Source organism: Strigops habroptila, chromosome Z (genome assembly GCF_004027225.2).
Source record: "Strigops habroptila isolate Jane chromosome Z, bStrHab1.2.pri, whole genome shotgun sequence".
Taxonomy (NCBI): domain Eukaryota; kingdom Metazoa; phylum Chordata; class Aves; order Psittaciformes; family Psittacidae; genus Strigops; species Strigops habroptila.
In genome coordinates this window covers 38,295,838-38,319,226 of record NC_044302.2, presented here as the reverse complement: position 1 = coordinate 38,319,226, position 23,389 = coordinate 38,295,838, and positions in this window count along the sequence as shown.

The window sequence follows — 23,389 nt, the reverse complement described above, 5'->3', positions numbered from 1 at the left end:
TTCAAATTTTGTCAAATACATAGCTTGTATTTTGTTCATGGATCCTTAATTCTTGTTTAGGCTGTTTTAATTACCAAATTGGTAATGTTTAAATTGGTAATGTTTCTGCATTACCAATTTGGTTTGGAGCAGCAGCATGATTTTGAAGTAATTTCTCTAACTTTTCTTCATTTGCCTCATATTTTGTTGGATCTGTAAGTTGTTCTGACAGCACAAATTTTACTCCTGTCAGGAAAAGGTGACATACATTCATACGGAGGCAGAAGATCTCAAATCTATATGTGAGATATTGTAGTCCTCCAGGGGTAATTGATGCATGCTCGTCACTAGAAGGCTCTCAAACTCTCCAGCTCCTGTGAAACAGAGTGGTTCATCTACTACACAAAGCATGTGTGCTGTGTGTGCTTTCCCATTTGCCACGGACTGCCATCCCTCTGCTGACTAACCACCAACAGATATACCTCTCTGCAGCTCCTTCCTTCAGCTACCTAGGTTTTGGGTATCAAGATCTTTTCCCACTTTGTTCATCCTCTTTTGCTCCATTCCTCCTTGCTGCATCCTTTTTCTTCTTCCATTTTATTCCTGCCCAATTTCTTCTTAAAATGAATTGTGCCATTTTGATAGATACTCCTTCCACACAGCATAAAATTCAAGGAGGAGAAGTATAACGGTAGACTTTTATTGCTGTCTTCAACAACCTCACTGCAACCTACAGATAAGAGAGAACCAGGCTCTCCTCAGAAATGTACTATGACAGGCTGGGAGGCAACAGTCATATGTTACAGCAAAGAAAATTCCAGTGAGATATCAGGAAAGAATGCCATGACGGTATTAAAACACTGAAAGGGGTTGCACAGAGATGTGGAGTTTCCATCCTTGGAGTGATTCAAAGCTTGAATGGTCACAGTCCTGAGCCACTTGCTGTCTGTCGGCCCTGCCTTGGTTGGGAAGTTGGACAAGGTATCCTGCAGAGGTCTCTTCCAACCTGTATCATTTTATGCAAGATAAGTTGCCCTCACTCTTGACCTTGGTTATGCTTTTGATTCTCCTTGAACCAGATTTCAGTGTGCACATGCTCTATTTGTTACAGTCTGTGGCCTAACTAATACAGAGTAGCTAACATCTGCTTTTACTCCACCTAAAGCAGTGATAGTATGCCTTGAAATAAGACCATGGTTTTATGTATTTAGTGTACAGTTGGAGATATGTAAAAAGAAAGAAATAAATACCAACAAAATAACCCTCCTGAAACAAAAAAACCCAACCAAACAAAACCCCCCCAAAGAAACCCAACCAATCCTTCCTTCCAAAACAAGAGAAAACAAAGAAACTTAAGCCTCTGCTACGCAGGTGAAGTGCAAATTATGTGTGGAGAGTACAAAGATAAATCTATTCCCAAATTGTTGTCTTTTCCTTTAATTTTCTGTGGATTTTTTGAGGACTTAAATGCGAGGAATCTGTCTTCAATGATTTGTAGGTTACATGAGGTACAGATTTATGAAAAACCAGAATATATACTGTCACTGTTAACAGGAATGTGGCTTAAGGAAAGCTCCCTCAAAGATACCATGCAAAGACAATTAGTATGAGTTTTTCTTTTGGTTAAACCAGTATTTTACATTAGCTTAAACTATACAGAAATAAACCATTCTTGAGAGAAATATGATAGCTCTAGAAGAACCCTGGATCCAAGATATAGCTGTCAGATAAAAGGGTGGTTGGCTTAGATAGAGATGAGGACGAATGAAAAAACACAGGTATGGGATACAACCTAATATAATACATCAGTGCCTGAAAAGGAGTTTACCTGCCTGCCTCAAAAGGTGCCTGCCAGCAGGAAAAATGAAGCTTCTTACTTTTGAAGTAAAATTTTTACTAATGTCATTGAAATTGAGATCTACCTTAAAAGTTTTGTCTCAGCCAATCTGCTAAGCTTTTGTTTCACTTCAAATCAGTGAATAATTGCATTCACTTTTATGGATCACCGCCAAAGATCATGTTGGATTAATTATAAATGCAACAGATATTATAGCATAATTTCCACAATTGAAACTTCTGAAAATGGTGAACTAGTTTTTCCTTCCTCTGGTGATCTTTCCTCCTGAAATGTTGCTGGTTTTTTTTTTTTTGTTTTTTTTTTTTTTGTTTCTTTTGCTTTCATCTCACTTTTCTGTATGGTGTTGGGGCTTGTTGATGCTTATCTTCTGACAAGTATGTTTTAAGATTGGGTGCCACAAAATCACTTTTGGTGCACACAATCACTTTTAGTGTTGTGTTTGAACTTATGTCAATATCTGCCTGAAAACTTTACGTGGAAATATGACATAAATGTACCTTGATTCCAGAATATTTATATCTCTAACTATTACTTAATGTTTCATTTTTGCCTTCTGATATTAGGAAACGGCAAGTTGGAAAACATAACTTCTCAAATCCTAAAGGAAAAAAAGTATTTTTACGGCGCTTCTCACAAGTGTATATAAATGTCATTTTTATAGATATTAAGAAATATTTCTCTTGCAAATAAAAGTAATTGCAAAAATTTCATCTTTATGAGTAGTTCTCAGACATCATGTTTTCTGATCTTTTTTCGCTAGATAATATACCTTAATCAGTTTGGTGACCTTAACATCTGTGTTGTGGGAAAAATACTTTTCTCTTAATTATTCCTGTGATTCATGAGTTATGACCTTTCTCAGGGACAAAAAAAAATGCCAGTTCTTCCAAGAACAAAATGTGCACAGTGGAGATGCAGAACCCACAGAGAAACAAATGTCTTGAAATGAGTAGATCGGCAGAGAGACCAGGGAGCAAATATACTGAATTCAATTTGACAGTTGGAGTGATTTGGTTATGTACTATAATATAAATATCCCAGTAATTAAGCAGGAATAACATGAACAGTTTAAATGGAAGTAACAGCAAGGTCATGCTCTGGGATATCACAGGAAAAGAAAAATGCCACCAGAAAGGTATTTTATGGGTTTTGGGGTAACACACCGGTGACTATCTGGCAGCTGGAAAACCAGAGTGTAAAAACACAACAGTGAGGTAGGGGTTGGAGAAATCTCTTTCCTTCCTAACATAGGTGTACCCTCTGATTTGCTTGGACTGAAGCAAATCTTTACAAATTCCTCCCATCTTCAGGGCATTGCTGGAGACCTGGGAAGAAAAATGAGCCTTACACCCCACAACGTTCTTCCAGTGACCAGGAATAACTACACTATAGAGCTAGCAAAGAGAGCCAATGCTGAGTAGAGCTGAGAACAAGTTTTATACCCTGCCAGGGACCAGTCTTTGGGGAGAGGGCTGTGTGAGTCTCCAGGGGACTTTGCTTTCTGGTGTCTGTCACAATAGCCATTATTCAGATTTCTTTTCCTACTTTATTCTTTTTTTCCAGCCTAACACCTCTCCATGGTACCCCCTTTCTGGTTCTTTCCAGCATCTCATTAAGTGTTTCTGTTTTACAGCATATGCAACCCTCAGTGTGGGGTGAGAAGATCACTGGGGACCTGGAGACACAGGAGGGACTCAATGTGGGCTGCAGCTATCCCCTAGCAAGCAGCTGCACATGTATAACTGCACCAAAACCGGGCATGTGTCATCCACCCCAGACTCTAGCCACCAAGAAAAATTGTTCTTGTGGCGAGCATCTCAGAAAATCTCAGATCTTGGATTCATCTGATGTGGTTCTCCAAGTCATCTTTCAGTTCTTTTAGAAATGTGTTTCTGTCTTCCCTACATGCAGACAATGAATTTTAAAGGATGAATTTTAAAGGATCCAGTAATGTAGAATCATAGTATTGCTAAGATTGGAAAAGACCTTTAAAACCATCAAGTCCAACCGTTCACCCAACACTGCCAAGTCTACCACTAATCCATGTCCCTAAGTTCCATGTCTACATGTCTTTTAAACACCTCTAGAGATGGTGACTCAGCTACTTCCCTGTGCAGCCTGTGCCAACGCTTGACAACCCTTTCGGTGAAGAATTTTTTCCTAATATTCAATCTAAACCTCCTCTGGTACAACTTGAGGCCATTCCCCCTTGCCCTATTGATTGTTACTTGAGAGAAGAGACTGACACCTACCTCACTTCATCCTCCTTTCAGGTAGTTATAGACAGTGATAAGGTTCCCCTTGAGCCTTCTTTTCTCCAGACTAAGCACCCCAGTTCCCTCATCAGACTTGTGCTCCAGGACCTTCACCAGCTTCATTGCTCTTCTCTGGACCTGTTCCAGCACCCCAATGTCTCTTAGAAAACTGTGTATCTTGGTTTTTTTCTTGTGCCCAAAGATCAACCAGGTGATTTGGAGATCAACAGTGAATATGTGATAATTTAAAAATTAACAGCACTTTCAGCTGTGACTTCAAGACTGAAAATTACTTGGCACAAGGTGCAATTTTATTGGCTATTAAAACGTTTTAAAAGGTAGATTAATAAATAAGCCTTGCATTGCTACACAGTAACCTTAATCACAGAATCATAGAATCGTTTCGGTTGGAAAAGACCTTTAAGATCATCGAGTCCATCCCTTAACATATCATTGCCAGGTCCACCACTAAACAATGTCTGTAAGTGCTGTGTCTATGCATCTTTTAAATACCTCCAGGGATGGTGAATCAACAACTTCCCAGGGCAGCCTGTTCCAATGTCTTTTGGTGAAGAAATTTTTCCTAATATCCAATTTAAATCTCTCCTGGTGCAGCTTGAGGCTGTTTTCTTTTGTCCTATCACTTGTTACTTGGGAGAAGACACTAGCCCCCACCTCACTCCATCCTTCTCTCAGGTAGTTGTAGAGAACGATAAGGTCCCCCCTGAGCCTTCTCTTCTCCAGACTAAACACCCCAGTTCCCTCAGCCGTTCCTCATCAGGCTTGTGCTCCAGAGGCTTCACCAGCTCTGTTGCCCTTCTCTGGACCAGCTCCAGCACCTCAATGTCTCTCTTGTAGTGAGGGGCCCGGAACTGAACACAGGATTCGAGGTGCAGCCTCACCAGTGACCGGTGCAGGGGGACAATCACTGTCCTGGCCCTGCTGGCCACACTATTGCTGATACAAGCCAGGATCCTACTGGGCTTCTTGGCCACCTGGGCACACCAGAAGTTAAGTAAGCAAATTTTGTAATTTTTGAAGATATGAAAACTTGTAAAAACATATGACACTTGTCATAGCCTAATTTGTGATTCTCTGAATATTTGGCAATATTGGTGTGTTCAGATAATCCCATCGTTGCTTGTTTGTTATCGTTGCCTAACAATGGAGAGGCATATACTTTACCTACAGTGAGAGACTTCAGTTCTATGATGTGGGTCATTCACTATACCTTTCTCTCCATCTCTATTCTCTGTCCATAGTGTTATATTGTCCCTTCCTCTCTTGTTACAGAACTTAATGGCCTATTTTTGAGGCACTTTTCAAATGCCTTAAGAAAATCTAAATAAATTCTATCCACCCAGTTACTGCTAACAACTCCTTTAAAGCACAAACAGCTGACCTCAAAAGGACTCTGACATGATTTTACTTTTAAACTCTGATCATTTGACCTTGCAGAATTAGACTTATCTTGGTTTTGCACTGTTTTATCCTTAGTTAGGCTATTGGTCCATTTTCTTCAGAATATAGAGATTTAGGTTATGAATCTGTAGCTTTTATGACATTCTTTTTCCAGTTTCAAAAAGGAGTTCTTGATTAAAAATTTCTGAATTTCTGTGAATAATCACTGTTTCTATGAATGCAGCACATACTGTATTCTTGCAAGTGTTGCCACTGCTTAATGCTGTTCTTTTCTGAAATGTCAAATAACCAGTTTCTCAAATTTTTCAGTAGTTTTCCTCCCAGTAATTTTAAATGTTCTTCAGGGGAAAACCCCCTAGTTTGTCCTGTGCTTTGTGGTTAAGGATTTCCTTATGGTAAAATGAGGCTTATGGGCTGGAACAACTTTGTAATTTAAATTTCTGCTTTAATGAATGTTTCTACCTGTTATTGCTAGTAACTTCTAAACCTTCTTTTTTTTAAATACATTTCTAAAAAAATTTGCTTTGATATGAACACCTTTCTACTTAATTTCCATTTTTTCTTTACTTTATGATAACTTTCCAGGTCCAGTTTGCAATTCAAATGTTATCAGTAGTGAAAAAAAAGCAATAAATGGTTAGTGGGGTTTGAGTTAATTTCACAGAAAACCAATCTGGTTTATATGGATATTTTTCAATTAATCTTATTTAAATGGTTATGTTAAACTTTCAGATGAACTCAGGCAAAAATATTCCCCCTCAAGAATTGATGACTAAATGTTATTGCATCTGGTTTGGAGATTTGCCACATATTTCGTACTGCACATATATATTTGACTCTTTACCAAAATTTCTTATCTCTTTCCCTAAAGGAAAATCAGAGAAATTTTCTAAAGTGCTGAAATGTCAGTTTACATGTTCAGGCCCTAAAACTTAAGATTGTATCCTAAATAATTTAATATGTTATTCAAATGCATTAGAGCTGTGATAGAGGTACATTCATTTGAAGTTTTCCTCTGAAAGTAAGACAAAAGCCCGGCATTCTTGTCATTCTTCTGCTAGATCTTTTCTTACCCATGATATATAGTTTCAACTCTGTCATCTGCTGCCCTTTAATCCTCCATTCTTTAGCTGAAGAAGCCTTTTTACTTTATCACTGTGATCTCAAAATAAAAGGCCTCAAAAGATTGCTTTAGTTTTGACTTAGAAAACATCTTAGCTTCTATTTTGGATGAAAAGAGAAAAGCATAAAAGTTATTTTTAATGTTTGTGTGACTTTAGGAAATCAAGACTTGAACTTCATTTTGATCATTTGTGTAATGACAGTTCTGAAACAAGCTTGTTCAATGTAGTTTGAATCTAAGATTCTTTTTAAATATACATTACAAACATATCATGCTGGTTGCCAGAAATGTTTCAACAACATTGAAGACCAAGCCTTCCTTAAGATTAAGGACCTAGAGCTCACAATTTGAGTACACGTATTTCAGTGAATCATATCATTGAATTGTAGAATGGTTTGGGTTGGAAAGGACCTTAAAGATAATCTAGTTCCAAACCTCCTGCCATGGGCAGGAACACCTTCTATAAGACCAGGTTGCTCCAAGCCCCATCCAACCTGGCCTTGAACACTTCCAGGGATGAGGCAGTCACAATTTCCATAGGCAACCTGTGTCAGTGCCTCACCACCCTCACAATATAGAATTTCTTCCTAATGCCTAATCTAAATATGCCCTCTCAGTTTAAAGCCATTCCCCCTTGTCCTATTGCTACATGTCCTTGTAAAAAGTCTCTCTTCAGGGACTTGAACCTCTCCAGATTTCCTGTAGGCCTGCTTTAGGTATTGGAATGCTACTGTAAGGTGTCCTTGGAGCCTACTCTTCTCCAGGCTGAACAAGCCCAACTCTCTCAGCCTGTCTCCCTGCAGAGGTGCTCCAGATCTCTGATCATCTTTGTGGCCCTCCTCTGGACTCCCTCTGATGTAGGGTGCCCCAGAGCTGAATACAGGACTGCGGGTAGGGCCTCATGAGAGTGGAGTAGAGAGGCAGGATCACGTCCTTTGACCTGCTGACCATGCTCCTTTTCATGCAGCCCAGCACATGGTTGGTTTCTGGGCTGTGAGAGCACATTGAAGCTGGCTCGTGTTGGGCTTCTCATCAGCAAACACTCCCAAGTCCTCCTCAGGGTTTCTCTCAATCCATTCTTTACCCAGCCTATTTTTATGCTTGGGATTGCCCCACCCAGGTGCAAGACCTTGCACTTGGCCTTGTTGAACTTCAAGAGGTTTGCACTGGCCCACCTCTCCAGGCTTTCAAGGTCCCTCTTGATGGCATCTCTTCCCTCTGCATATGACCTGAACCACACAGCTTGGTGTCGTTGGCAAACTTGCTGAGGGCGCATCAATCCCACTGTCCGTGTCACCGACATAACTGTTCAAAATTGCCTGTCCCAACACTGACCTCTGAGGGACACCACTCATCACTGGTCTCCACTTGGACGTTCAGCCATTGACCACAAATCTCTGAGTATGACCATCCTGCCAATTCCTTACCCACCGAGTGGTTCATTCCTCAAATCCATGCCTCTCTAATTTAGAGATAAGGATGCTGTGTGGGACAGTGCCAAATGCTTTGCACAAGTCCAGTTGTTCTTCCCTTATCCACCAACGCTGTGGCCTCATCACACAAGGCCATCAGATTTTTCAGGCACAATTTGCCCTTAGTGAAACCATGTTGGCTGTCACCAATCATCTCTTATTGTCCATGTTCCTTAGCATAGTTTCCAGGAGGATCTGCTCCATGATCTCCTGGGCACCGAGGTGAGACTGACTGGCCTGTAGTTCCCTGGGTCTTCCTTTTCTCCCTGTTTTAAGAATTGGGGTTATTTTTCCACTTTTCCAATCACTAGGAACTTCACCAATCTGCCACAACTTCTCAAATATGATGGATAATGGCTTGGGAACTACATCCACCAGTTCTTTCAGGACCTGCGCATGTATCTTGTCAGGCACTGTGGGCTTGTGCACATCCAAGTCAGGTTTCTTAGATGATCTTGAACCTGATCTTCTCCTACAGCAGATAGTTCTTCATTCTCCCAGTCACTGCCTTTACCTTCTGTGACTTGGGCAGTGCAGCTGGAACTCTTGCTGGTGAAGACTGAGGCAAAAAAGTAGTTGAGTACCTTGGCCTTCTCTATATCCTGGGTAACCAGGTCTCCTGTTACCTTCCAAAGTGGGACCACATTTTTCCTCATCTTCCTTTTACCGCTGTTGTACATGCAAAAGCTTTTCTTGTTGCCCTTAATGTTCTTGGCCAGACTTAATTCTGCCAGGGATTTAGCTTTCTTAACCTGATCTTCAGATGCAAACAGTTAAAGCAAACTGTATAATTATATAGTTAAAACAAACTATATGATTTGATTATGGTATTAAGTGTATTTTCTGACTGTTGTGCTAGAGTTGCAAGTATCTAGGAAGACTTCCGAAAGAGTCTTCTATTGGACAATATAACATCAAAATATTTAACGTCTCAAAGGAGGTGAGGTCAAAAAATCAAACCAGATTAAAGTATTTAGATCATTTGCAACAATTGCCATGCTTTAATACAATGCACTTAATCTATCCTGGTTAGTGGCTCACATCATAGGCACTAAGAAATTCAAGAAGTGAGCTAATTTTTGGTGGGAGCAGCACAGAGCACTTTCACTAAAGGGTTTCAAAATTATGAAAGAAACTACCCTCATTCTCTCTTTCTTCCTTTTTAGGAAGAAAGACAAACTATAAGTTTCCCTTCGGTGCTACCTTTGAAAGGGAAAATGCATGCATCTGTATATGGAGTCATCATGAGGAGGTTCTGATGAGAATATTCTTTACTTAAGCACAAATAAAAAACAACAGTCTCTGGTCATTAGCAAGTCTTTATTTTCTAACAATCCCTGTACTAAAGCTTATTATTATTATTGTTGTTATTGTTATTCTTTTTAAGGCACATCAGAATTGTGCAGTTCTGCTAAGTTTGGGGGATGAAACAAACATTGGATATAAGGAAGAGCTATGATGTAGGCTAGGAAAGCTCAAGTGATAAGTCTGTTCAAATTCCCTTCAGAAGGAAATTTGTATTTCAGGAATAAGCTGTGAAAAGCTTGAAATAAATGTCAGGACTGTGATCATTCCATAAATCATCTCTGAACCTTCATTATATATGTGTCACTCACTTATTACCTAGCATGGTATATAATCAGAAAGCTGGACATCTTGCAGAAAAGAAATCTTACTGTGATTTTAGAAGTATCCATTTCCAGTCTGATTTCATTACTGGTACCCACTTTGCTCCAACTATCTGGTCTGGAGATGAATTGCCCGTTGGCCCCATTGTCAGAATGACAGCATGAAAAAGGAAGCATGTGGTTGTAATAATAATGTGGTACATGTGTAGAAGGTCAGAGAAGCAACAGATTAACATTGCAGCAGATGATTTCCCTAGGGATAACTCCTAAAAGTATCAAAGGCCAAAGATCATGACACTGGTAATGTGTCTAATGTTGTTGGCAAAATAGTTGCTTGAATTTGTCTGTTGTGGGTGTAATTCTTTTTCTCTTTTTTCAATTAGATAGTGAAACCCACTGTGAACACTGAAAAATTAGTTCCATAAATATTAGTCTAACTAAATAGGTAACAATGCTGTTTAAATCAACCAATGGTCTAGTCTCTATTATGTCACACAGTAAAATGAAGGAAAGTGAAAATAATGGATTAACTGAAGAAATTTTCTTTGTGAGTCAAAATTTTGACATGGAAAAGTTCAGGAAATGTGTGAAACCCTTTTTATTGCAGGCGGTGCACAATGGATGCTATGCTTCATTTCTATCACAGGAAGCGTACAAGACGAGAGGCCTATGCAGATGAACAAACTGCTCCTAGCCAAACTCAGACACAAAAGGAAGCATAAAGAGGATGGAAGCAAAGATGAGTATCCTGAGAGTAACACGAAAACATTGAGCATCCTGGGATGAAGTTAGGAAAGAGAAAGCTGAAATGGAATTGAGTCTGGCCAAAGACATCAAAGATAACAAGTGCTTCTGTAAATACATAGGTGACAAAAGAAAGACTAGGGAATATGTAAGCCTGTTGATCAATGAGACGGTGGACCTGATTACACAGGACATGGAAAAGGCTGAGGTACTGAATGCCTTCTTCATCTCAGTTTTTACTAACAAGACTGGCTTTCAGGTCCAAAGATCAGGGGAAAAAGCTGCAGCAAAGAAGATGTATCCTTGGTGGAAAAGGATCAGGTCACAGAATACTTCAGCACATTGGGCATATGTAAATCCATGAGGGGATGCATACACAAGTGCTGAGGGAGCCGTGAGAGTTGTGAGGCCACTCTCAATAATCTTGATCAATCATAGCAACTGGGAGAAGTATCTAAAGACTGAAGGAAAACAAATGTCTTCCCCATCTTCAAGAAGGGCAAGAAGGAGCACGTAGGGAACTACAGGCCATTGAGCCGCACCTTGATCCCTCCAAAGATGGTGGAGCAGCTAATGCTGGAAACCATTTTCAGGCACATTAAGGCCAAGAAAAATCTCCAGGAGTAGTCAGCATGGCTTCACCAAGGGGAAGGACCAGAAAGATGATGTATGGGCTAGAGAATCTCTCACATACGAGGAAAGGCTGAGAGAGATGGGACTGTTCTCTGGAGAAAAGAAGGCTCAGGGGGTTCCCATCAATACATACAAGGATATGAAAGGAGGGTGCAAAGAGGATGGAACGTGGCTCTTTTCAGTGGTGCCCAACAGGACAACAGGCAATGAGCACAAACTGAAATGCAGGAGGCTCTGTCTGAACGTCAGGAAACACTTTTTCACTGAGAGGGTGACTGAGCGCTGGCACAGGTTGCCAAGGGAGCTTGTGGAATCTCCATTCTTGGAGACATTCAAAAGCCATCTGGACATGGTCTTGTACAACCAGCTCTAGGTGGTCCTGCTTGAGTAGGGGGTTTGGATCAGATGATCCCCAGAAGTCCCTTCCAACCTCAACCATTCTGTCATTCTGTGAAAATATAGTATTTGAACAAAAATGCATTTTAAAAGTACTCTAGTATGAAAAGTCACTGGAAAAATCTGTATTCTGGGCTTCAAATCATGTGGACCCTCCTGGCAAGTAAAAATATATTTCCTCTATCTGCCAACCTTTCCAAACCCAAGTGCGCATCTGGAATTCAAGATGAATACTTTAGTAGTTAAAAAGGTGTTTGAAAATGATCAGGACTACAGACTGTTAATGGGCTCTTAAATAGATGAAGGTACCAAGATGAAAAAGTCAGCCCTTTTCATGCTCTCCGCTTTTTTCACTGTGTGGTATTTCCTTCCTTCATAGATGGGACATAGGTGTCCTTAACCAATACTACATTATATAGAAACAGAAAAACTGATTCTCCATTCATTTCAATATATGACATATGGGTTGGAGTGAGCAGCATTCACATGTTCAAATAGCCTGAAGCAAGTAGTTTAATAGATTCTATGACTACTTGATGAGCCTGAACACAAAAGAGGGGCCAGGGGAACTCTTGCAAGAAGTAGCAGGAGCAAAATGAAGCAGGGACATGCAATGAACTAAAGGTTTTCTTCTGTTTCTTAAAATATTTTTATGTCTGCTCTGCTGAATGTACTGTTTCCTTTAAAAGCTTCTGGAAATACTCCTACAAAAATTTGAAACACAGCCACAAATTATTTATAGGAGAGAAGAAACAATAAGTAATGTCAGCCCAGAGGGATATATTTTATTTGGCCATGCCAGGAGGAATTATGGTGGGCTGTGATGAGTGGAATATAAAGTAACAGAAGTTACCTGTTGACAACAGGGTTTGAAATAATAAAATGTAAAACCAATATATTTCCCTCACAGTATCGAACAGCTGGGATTTTTTTATACCTAGTAGCAGAATACCATGTCATTTTTCAGAGTCCCATAATTCTGTAAGCATGTTAAAGTACCTACAGCTATTTTTTTTTTTTTTGTTGTTGTTTTTTTGGGGGGTTGTGTCTGTTTTTGTTTTTGTTTCAAGTATTACATAGATTGTGATGCACTGAGATGCAAATAGAACAAGCAGTCAGCATTTTGTTGAAAGCTGTTATCATAGATGACTTTCTGATCTTAACTTACGTTTAGGTCATTAAGGGTATTGCATCTAATATGCTAAAATAGCTAACTATGAATTATCACTGAGCTAAAAAATCCTTCAGGAATCTTTTTTTTTTTTTTCAGGCTATTTAAAAATCTAATTATGAAAGAAAGTCTTTATGAGGAACCAGCAGCAGCTGAGTTCAAATAGAGCTTTTCAAGTGACAGATGGTAATAAGCAAGTCAGACAGTTAGATGATGGTTTATATGCTAGACATTATAGGTGTTGTAACTATTGACCCATGTTAATGCAGTTACTCCGGCAAATAAAATGCAGGAAACAAAACTACCTGGAATGACTCTTATCCTGGCTGCTGATTAGTAGAATATCTGTCAGTCAGCAGTAGGATCTGGTCAGCTGCAAGATCTTAAACCTTTATCACCTTCTCTTTTCCCTCTCAGTCCCTCTTTTACGTGCTTTTCCATGCCTATTGCAGTTCTTTCGATATGCCTGTTCTCTACCACTTTGATGTTTGTGAGGGAACCTGATTCTGACAAGTAGAGCTATTAGAGTCAAGAGGAAGCAGAGGTGGTAGGGAAAGTATTTATCTCCTCTTGCAAGAGGTGAATGAATCTCTTGACTACAAGATACTCTAAAGGCCTTGTACAGAGTGGTAACAAAAGAAAATGAGGTGCAATGGTGGGAAAGGCAGCAGGGACCTGCCATCCATAGGAGCTAAACCCATCCCCATAATTGTAACACTAGGGAACAGCTAATAATCTATAATCTGGAAACCTGTGATTCAAGTGCAAAAGAAATATGTGGGAATGGCAAATACATTTTAAAAAAGCCAGGCTTGGTTTGTGAAATATTTGGCTTCACAAGTATTTCAAAACGAGCAAATTTTTACACCTTTTGTGGTAATTGCACTGGGATGTGCCATTAAGATGAAGCCATTACTGTGGTTCTACACACTATTGCTTTCTGCCATGTTTTGTGTTGGGTAAAGCTGGCATGGCTTTTGAGTCATTGCCAGCTATGGGACGTGTGCTTTCACTGAAGAAATGGGCTATTATAAAGTGAAGCAGCAGGATTATAGCATTTCCTCAGTAATTATGATATTCTCTGGCTACATCTCTCTTAGCTAATCTATGTTATTCTAGAAACCAGACCAAATGAATGACAATTGCAGTCTTTCCAGGAGAGAAAGCGAATGCTGACTGTTTATCAAAGCTGTGGTTTGTAAATTTGTTGCCTCTGTAGGGTCGAGGAGTTTTAGGATGGACAACAGTGTGGCAAAGATGTGGATGGCATTGCAAGGCATATGTTTTAGATAGCCATGTCTAAGAGGATTAGGCAGATTCAACAGTTTTGATGCCTGAGGGTTGTCCATTGCCAAAACAAGCACAAAGTGATCATGATGAAGGAGGTACTGCCTGAGTCCTGTGGCATAGCTTATGATATTGTATAACGTGTCCAGCTACAAGTTTGTGATGTTGTTTTTCAGTCATTTGGATTCCTTCAAGATCAGAATAACAGAATTTATCCCCTCTGCAATACCATGATACATCTCCTTCATTATTTTCCCCCTACTCTTGCTTGTCTTAGCTGCACATGACTTTCGCCTTACTTTCTAAAACTATTCCTACGTTAAGCAAAAATAAAGAAACTGAGTCAGCTCAGTCACACAAGATTCAGCATGAATATAAACAATCTGCTTTTTGGCAATTGAAATCAAACTGGTAATGTGTGTTCTTAACAACAAACCAGTGATATTAGTGGTGCTTATAATTGCTGCTACTGTTATGTTTTGTTTTGTCTTGTTTGTTTTGTTTTTGTGAAGTAAATTATTAAAAAAAGAGAGCTGAACTCTTTACTGCATACTGAACTAGCAGCATTGGCTTTGCTGTGACTAGCAAACTGTTGTATAGAGCATGGTCCTTAGCCAGCCTGTTGTCAAACAGAATGTTCCTTACATAGAGGGGGAAAATCAAACATATAGGCCTAGTCTATACAGAAATCTCACCTATTACAAAGCAGCCATCAATGCCATTACTAAAACACTCATCTAGGAACTTGTGACTGAATGCCTAGTTGGAAGGGAACAAAACTTTTTCAGATCTGTAGTGGGGATAATGAAATATAACAAGAATTTGTTGTTAAGGTATCAGGAAGTGTGTTGAGAAGGCTAATTCAGCAGAATATATTTCCTTTCAGAACATTTTGAGTGTCTTGCAGGGAAAGGCACTTGGTTTTGTGATGAAACTGTGGGAAGGAAAAAAAAAATTAATCTCACTGCATATTTAGTTCAGTGTCCAGGCCAATTATGTGGTTGTGGTATATTCAGACTGGAAACAAAGTAATAACAAAGTCACCTGGCTTGCTGGTAAGGACTCTAATCACTGGGGTAGTGGTTGTTTTGGGCTTAATTAGGTCTTCTCAGACATGAAGTGTGATTTCCCAATTTCTCTGAAAAGAAAAATACAATTATTTAATTCTCTTTCTATATATATACATATATTGTATGTATGATATATATGTATGTGTGTGTATATACATACATTCTGAAAGAGACTAGTTTCATCCTGATGTGAAACAGATTAATGTCCCACAGGGTGGAAAAAACCTTCCGGTGAATAATGCTTAGCCACAAACTTCTTTCTTTGTTATTTTCCCTTGTCTGCCTACTATGTACAGGTAGATTTGGGCAGAATGAGTCAGCAAGGTGATGCCCACATTGAGCTCAGCACTTCCCCTCCACCGAAGAAAGCTATAGTATTATTGATATCAAACCTAGTGAAATACTAAGGAAATTAGATCAGGTCAGAAGAACAAGGACACATAGTCTTCTACATCTGTTTAAAATGAAGAAGGACAGCTAGGTAGGTAGAAAATAAAGGTAATTTTTTCTAATGGCAGAGTTGTTAAGAGTCTGCTGCCCAGTCTTCGCTGCAGCAAAGCACAAAACTCCCTTGCATATGTAGCAATAAAAGGTGTGTATCTGGCATACTGGTCCCCTCATCTTTCTGTTCTTCCTCTTTTTTTCATGTTAATCTTTTTGATGTGTATATGTTGGGTATCCCTGTATTAAAGTCCTGGATTTTACCCATCCGGATGCTGGGCCTCACTGGTGGAGCAAGTGTTCTTAAATCAAACCACCCGAAGACAGAGCTGGTTTATGGTTTCCTGTAGTGTCATAGAAGGTTACATGGAAGACCAAGTACAAATATGCTTTGAAAAACATATTTGTCTTCATTCACTACACCACATCTGCCATTAGTCTTATCTGGGCTTTGTGCATAAGACTTGGTTAGGTCTGATCCAAACAACTTCAATGTTCTTAATTTTTTCCCAAACTCATTCACGTATGCCAAGGTTACTTGTGCTTCATGCGCTCATTTTCTTATTAACTGTTCATACCCTGCTGGTAGCTAAAATACCCAATTTCCTAATATTCCTTGCTGCTCAGTTCAGCTAGTACTGGCTTGCTTTGCCTCCCTACAATATTGCCAGTGCCCATATGCCAGCTGGCAATAAGCATTTAAGAGCTGACACAAGCTAAGGGTTGAGGCATACTGAGGCTAATTGCTCTTAATGGGAAACATGTCACTTTCTGGGACCTGTGACTTTACTGGGTCCTGTAGAAAGAGGAGGTACCATTTTTACTGGTGAGAGCGTGTGGCAAGCTGACTTGACAGACCATCTAAATAGTAATTGCAGGATCATAGTGGAAGGTCTGTTTGTACCATGTGAGTTATTATGCCAACAACAGTTGCCTTTACTGGCTGAATGCCAGGGAAGACTGGCAGTGTGGAGGACTTTTTGCTGAAAGCAGGTCTGAACTGTGAAGCCAATGTTTTATTGCTCAGACTTTCAAAGAGTTTGTAGAGTGCTTGGAGACTCGCCAAAGAATTATGTTCCTTAAATCAACCAATGGACAATGTAATGTTTTAGTAATACATTATGTTTCCCCAGCAAACCTCAAAATTACAGGGCACGTGCCTCTCCTGAGCACACTATCTCTTTTAAAAAGGGGTTTCTTTTCTTGACTGTCAGTTGCACTATGCGCTAGATGTTGGCAATCAGTAATGGAGTGTAGAGAAATCAGAAAAGAGCTAGTCAAAGGAAGAGACAAGACCTGAGGACCTACACTCTTATTTTGCATATGTCCCTGGTGACTAAAGCCACTAGATGCGGTTACTGGCAGAAGCCATTTCAGGTAAGTTTTCCTGTTCTCCAGCTTGGACAGCTGAAGGAAAGAGCCCAAGAAATGTTCTGAGGTTACCCTTCAAATATGTACCTGACTAAGCAACTAAGCACTAGCATAAAACATAGTGTGATTTCCATTTGTGTGGTGCTATTTTGCTTCCTGTTAACATTGTCTGGAACCATGCTTGCTTCTTGCAACTGGAAAATCATCATCCTATTATTTAGAAGCTTGGATACTTAGATGTCAACATACAAGGATTCATTTGGTGCTTGGAAATCAATCAAAACTCTTTGATATTATGGAAAAAAATGCAAGCAAAATGTTCTCTTTGGATTTACTTGAGTCAGTTAAGTTTCAGATGACAAACTTTTTTAGTAATCTTCCACTTTCATTTGAGTGCTTTGTGCCTGTAATACAAAATTGGCTTAGACTTGTCCAGAATCAAGGGAAGGAGGCAAAAGTTATTGGAAGTTTACACAGAACTGCCAAGAAGAGTGAAAGGGGAATGGGCTTTAACTACAAGGTAGTAAATGGCCTTGAACAGAAGAAAATTATAAAGCAGCTTCCCTCGACACAAAAGATGCTAAATTAGCCTGAAAACAAATTCTATGTCTCAAGCTGTGGTACTTTTCTTTTTCTTTTGCCTTAGGAAATTGATAAGGATAAGCACTGCTTGCCAAATAGCAGTTTGTTAGCTGTCAGCAACACCTGGAGGTGACAAAACTAAAACTCAGTTTTTGCAGATTCTCGATAGTGGCCAGTTGTTGAGTTGAAAAGAGACGAATCATCAGATGTTGCTTATCAAAAAAAGACACAGTTTTCATGCTCAGCACCTCAAAGAAAACTTAGGTTTTCAGTTCTTAGGGCTCAAAAAAAGACCTTTGTTCCTTTGAAATAACAGCAGGTGATGTGAAATGAATTTTAATCAGGACCTGCTAATATCTATCAGCACACAGCATTTCATATCATAGATAGTAAAGGTCTGGAGAAAAAGACAGACTGAGGAAAGTAAAATCTAGAGGCAAAGCACAGAGTTTCTAGTATCCGGGCCAGATAAGGGCACTGAGTTGAGAATCAGCAGTGCCTTCCACAAAGGATAAAAAGCATAAGACAACTCCTTTTACACCTATTATTAATATGATCCTGTTTTCTGAAGGATAAAAAAAGTCATTAAAACACAAATGAAATTAATGTGTTTACAAAAGAAATACAAGTTTTAGCAAACCAGACAGAACTGTGGTCTGCAAATATTCAGTATTTTCCAAGATAAAACTACTTGACGCAATAATGGAAAGTATGATGTAGAAATTAAACTTAGAAATACAGAAGCCAGCTGCATGAATCAATAACTGTCAGTGCAGTAGCAGTTAAAATCAGGATAATTGGAGAGACAGATTCAAGAAATAAGTGGTGATTCTCTTATTCTTGTTTTGCTCATGTTCTGGGAAGTGTTTTGCCTTAGTGTTCATCTTCTGCAACATGAAGTTGTGATGAATTGGGTAGGAAGAAATGATTACTTGTAAATACAAATAGATGAAATAAGAATGACCTCAAGATTACTATCATTAGCTCTTCATGTGGCACAAAACTGGGGCATGAATGTCAGATACAGATATCAAGACTCTAAGCGGGCTTTTAACAGAATTTTGGGTAAAATTACCCATCAGTGTTATTAATGTCCATAAAAAGGGAGGATAATAGACAAGATAAAGCAGGTAAGATGTGTCAGAGCTTTCATTATTTCATCTCCAGTCCTCTGGGGTCAAAGTCTCTTGCTTTGTCTTTTCTGAAGTAAGGCCAAGCTCTCTGTTTATTAACTTCAGGCTTCAGGATGTAAGGCAGTCTTCCTAAGATATTACAGGGATATCTTGTCTAAGTGGTTTTTGCTATCATTTCTCTAAAGCTGATCCAGTGACCAGGAGGGACAATATCTCTCTTGGTCACTGGATTAGCTGTAACTTGAATGTCACCCAGTAAGGAGACTCCTTTGTTCCCAAATTCTTCCAGGCGTCCTAGGAATATTCCTGTTCAGCAGTCGCTGAAAAGAACAGCCTTGTTGTCAGGCTTCAGAGCACCAACCACGACAATGATTAAAATAATGGTGAAAAAACAGGAAGCAGAATTATATGGATAAGTGGAAGTAGAACACTGTAAATAGTGTCTACTGTGAAGAAACACAAGATGTCATGTGCCAAAGAGAAGAATCCTGCTTTTTTCAGACACCAGTGCACACTCACTGCAACATGGAGAAAAAGTGTGTTGCTCACAGAACAACCAATCCTTACAGACAGGTATTTCTACATACATAAGGGCCAAGGTGAGGGTGGACCCACACATCACAGCACCCAGGCAGAGCAGAGTACAGCTGGAGCTGGAGTGAGATGGCAAATGCTCTTGTCCCTTCCAGTTACTGGACTTTTGTTTTGACATCATCTTTCGATTATGAGCAAGATCTGTAAGCTTTTTTTCCGGATTTTGTCTTTTTCTCCCTTTTCCCTTGTGTCATCTCCCTGTCACTCTCCCTATTGAAAAAAAGGTAGAAATTCGACCATTGACTATAGGTCTTATTAATGTGCTGCAAGGACAGAGATGTGTCTAGATCAAGATTCTCATACTTGCAGCTAAGTGCACGGAGAGCTAAAATGAGCATGCACAACACCCACAGTCATGCACTTAGAGTAACAGAAAAATATTCAGAGCTGTAAACAGACATCGCTAACACTGAACAACAATTTACCTCAGGTTTGTGTTCCTATCTGGGGAAAACATGCTAGAAAAAAGGGCATTGCCCTGGGACCTTCATACAGCATCTCAGGTTTCTCTATATACAGATTCTGGGGTTGTTTGAGGTTTTGGTTTGTTTTGGGTTTTTTTTTCTGCTTGTTTGTTTTTGGTTTTGTTTTCTGGAAGAACACGAAGATATTTTTCAGTTTTCTTATTAGGCAGAGTTAAATGCAAAATGGATGTTCACCATCCACTTCAGAATGAAACAACTACACACTCTCAGGACATCTTATCTTTAAGATATGCTTCAAAGCCTCTTATGGTAAAAGCAAAAAGAATATTTATCTGTCAAAAATCAAACAATAACTGGCATTGAAAATGACAATTTCACACCTGCCTACAAAATCCTTCTCAAATACTGTCATAACCATCATATTCCCCAGAAATTCCCATTGCAACTCTTGCTGAACACAGTGAATATAAGATGCAGGCGTGGCTAGAATACTGTAATGAGCTTGAAGAGAATCTGAAAAATAACCTATGTTATTGTAGAGAATTTATAAGCACTGAGGCTCTCTCTTGAATCAGCCAAGGAAAAGACATTTTTGCAAAAAAAAACACATTAAGAAGCTGGACATATTCACTCCTAGCTGAGGGATGCACATCATACTGACTATAAAAGTCTTGTGGAATATATCATGCTTGTATTCAAATGAACTGTGCAACTTTAATTACTTTTCTCACAGCACCAATATTATCCTGCTTTCTGGGCCAGTAACAAACCAGAAAAACTACTGAAACAAAACCTAACTGAAGAACTCCCTCTTTAAACATCTGTTTAGCTCTCCACATATTTATTCTTGGTATTTCTACAGTGACCTCCTCTTTATATCTTCAGTTCTGAGGGCTGAAGACTAAGAGGTTTTGAGGCAGTGCAAGATGATGATATCAGGAGCAAATTTCAGGAATTCCTGCCTCTTGAAGTGCTACAAAAGCTACTCCAAAATTTCTTACTGCAGTTGTGCTTTCTCCCCATCCTGTAATCATAAAAGCCTCCATTGCAAACCATGTCCAGTTACTACAGATGCAGAGAAGAGCAGAGCTGAGAAATTGTGATGAGATCTCTGATTTCACAGTGCTGATTCCTGATTATGACCATGCTTTCTGGATTTACTACAGTATCATAATAAAGTACTACAACACATTAAATCCCAGGATGACCTCTTAGATGCATTCTGGCTGGGTAGGCTTTTTTACTTTTTGGGGTTTTTTTGTGGACAAAGAGTGTCTTAGATCAAATTAAGGTATGAGGGAAAAAAAATATCTTGGTTTTATTTGTGCAGACTTGCCAAACTGAATGACAGAGTTCAAATCTAAATAAGGCAAAAACATGGAAAAAGAGTGCTTTACGTCTTTGCATCTGGTTCCATTTTCTTCTCCAAATGTTTTTCAGTTTTCTGCTGTGTTCTGGTCTTTCTTACTTGTCTGAAAGATTGCAGTGGAACAAAATGTGTTTTGCTTCATTGATGTTTCTCAGCATTTTTCCATTAAGAAGGCTGGCGTGTAGATGCTGTCTGATGCCCTCAGGATCAATACAGTAAAGGTTAAATCTGCCCCAGCTTTGTGTTTCTGGGAGTCAAACTTGCCTAATGGTACAGCTCTGTTGCAATGGAGTTGTCACTGATTCCCAGGACCAAGATTTTTTGTGTACTGTCCTCCAAAGACAGGTGAGATGGGGCCATTTCCCCACCGGACAGGTGGAAATGGATGGGAAAATTACTCTGTTCGCCAGGGAAAGAGAATTGTGTCTATCTTTCTCACTCAACTAGGAAACTTACGAAAAGCCTGTGTTTCCATTGCTGGAGTCCATGTTGCAATAATGTGGAAAAAAAAAAAAAAAAGAAGCCCCAAAATCTGAACTTTGGTTCAAACTTTGGCACAACATTTACAGTTTTAGACATACTCCATTAAAAAAATCATTCTCTCTCTCTTATTTCCAGGCCATTGATTCTCAATTACAGCATTTCATCATTTCTCAGCACATAAAGAAATCTTTGATGTTTTCTTTAGTATTGCATTTCCCAAATCTGAATTAAGAATGCAACTTCTTCACACATTCCCAGCCCACAGACTTCTCTGTCTGAACAGCTTTTTCACATCTATCTACACACCTCCCTTCTGAGCTGTCCTCTCATTGTGAGCCACAAATCTGCACAGCATCCCTGGCTACTTATTAAGCTCTGAGAACATGTTCACTAACATAAAGATATCAACTCAAGGCAGTGGCTGCTCTAGAGAACTTAATCAAAAATGTGTAAGAGAGAAGGACACAGCACTGTGGAACTGAGGGAAAAGATTAGCTTTCAGGTACCAGTGTGTGTATGTGTGCATGTAGCATGATTTTACTTACTCACTGTCCGCATGCTTTCCCCTCTATTTTCATAGTGCCCTCAGTGGGCAGCCACAGGTATAAGGAACACAGCTGTCTACGTAAGTTCATGTAGAACTCAAGCCTTTATTAAAAAAAATTAAAAAATATATATATTTTTATCATGTCTGGATTTGGCAGATGGGAGGCTTGTGCACATATGCACACAAAGGGGATTTTGTTTATGGAAAGATCAAGCAAGTTCTTGTAAAAAATTACTTCTTCTTCCCCCTCCCTATGTGCTTGTTTTCAGTAGATATTTATGTTTCCCACAGTTTTTCAGTAGTGTGGTAACTGACAATTTGCTTTTCAACCCTATGGATAATTTGTTTTTTAGTTAAAAAAGGAAAATAAATTAAAAACTGACTTGCTCAGTTCCAGGCAGTGTGGCTTCAGCCTTAGTATTTAAATGAGTGCATTAATAGAGTGTGCATACTTTATTAGCCAGCCTCCCATTTCCAGATCCTCCCCTCATTGTAAAGTCCTCGTTTGAGTCCCCAGGCATTCTTTTCTCCATAAGCTCTCTTTCTGCATTTATGCAAGAAAAATGTAAAATGGATAATAAAAGAAATTGGAAGCTGTTCGTGGAATCCATAAGCCTCTGGTAATTCAGTAAGGAACATGCCTGCACAGCATACATATATACTAGAAAAGCCAGTGAGAAGAATAAAATAAGAAAAGATATTATAAGGCTATGTATTCTCAAAGCACATGGGTACAATAGAAATATAGGGGCATTTCTTTTTATTGAGCTTTGGGGAATGCTCAATGGGTAGAATCAGACTCCTCATGTAAGTAGCAATTGATAAGGAGCCAGCCAAGTCTGGGTAATGAAATATTCTCTTTCAAAGTTAACAGTGGGCTCTCCCAAGGCTTTTCTTTCCTCACTGAGTTAAGTTTCCAAGACAGCATTTGCCAGTGTGGCTGGACCTGCTCGCTGTCTGACATCAAAGAGTGCTGGTGAGAGCTCAAGGATTTCCACTTCCACAGTTACAAAGCTGCTTATAAATAGTATTCTACACCCAAGCACCAATCCTGCCACAAGACAACATTATTCTTACCTAATAAATAGCCTAATGGTGATTGAGACAGATGAATAATGTTAACTGGAGACAGATAGGGAAGTCTTGTGGGACAGTTGTTTCTAGGACCTTGGGTTCTCTGCTTCTGGTGTTTATGGGTTTGGGTAGACATGGCATCTTACAGGCACTAATGACTGACAAATACTTCACTTTTTGGGACTTGGGGTAAGGTAGGGCTCATCTTGAAAACCTGCAGCTTGAGAAAACCTAATCCGCAGATTGGGCTATTTTAACAAAACAAGATGTCTAATAAAGGTTGCATGAGTCTTAGAAGCTTAAGGGCTTCCCTGAATGAAACATGGGCCTCT